Genomic DNA, 565 nt, shown 5'->3' on the forward strand with positions numbered 1-565 from the left:
TCTGTGCCTGTTTCAACGAATGGAACCACCATCCACTCTGTTGTTCAAGTGGAACCCAGCATCTGGCCCAGGCCTGGTCGCCAGGAACCATCCTCACCCCTCCTGCCTCATCCGCCACATCAAACGGGCCACCACAGGGAAGGAGCAACGCCCATCTCCTCAAGGACTGCTCCCTCCACTGCTGTTGCCCTACGATCCATTCCTTACACAGCAGCCAGAAAGACCTTCCTAACGTGCACACCTGACCACACCACTCCCATCCCTAAAGCTCTCCCACTGCCCTTAGGATAAGGAAAAGAATCCCAAGCTCGGCTTCTAACCGCTGGACCAGCTACCTCAGCTGGCTCCTTGCCCCACGTTGCACTACACCCTAGGAGGATGATAAAAGAAACATCCACAAAGCACTTAAACAAGTGGTCTCAAAACATTAATACTCGTAATTGTTCACACTTCATAAGGCTTATTCACACACACCATCTCGTCTGACTCTCAAAATCACCAAGCAGGGCAGGCTAACCTTCCCTGTCGGGGCTGGGGTTGCAGTCAGCAGGACGCTCTTTCCCAC

This window comes from Lipotes vexillifer, unplaced genomic scaffold, assembly GCF_000442215.2.
Source record: "Lipotes vexillifer unplaced genomic scaffold, Lipotes_vexillifer_v1.1 scaffold636, whole genome shotgun sequence".
In the NCBI taxonomy this organism is placed as follows: domain Eukaryota; kingdom Metazoa; phylum Chordata; class Mammalia; order Artiodactyla; family Lipotidae; genus Lipotes; species Lipotes vexillifer.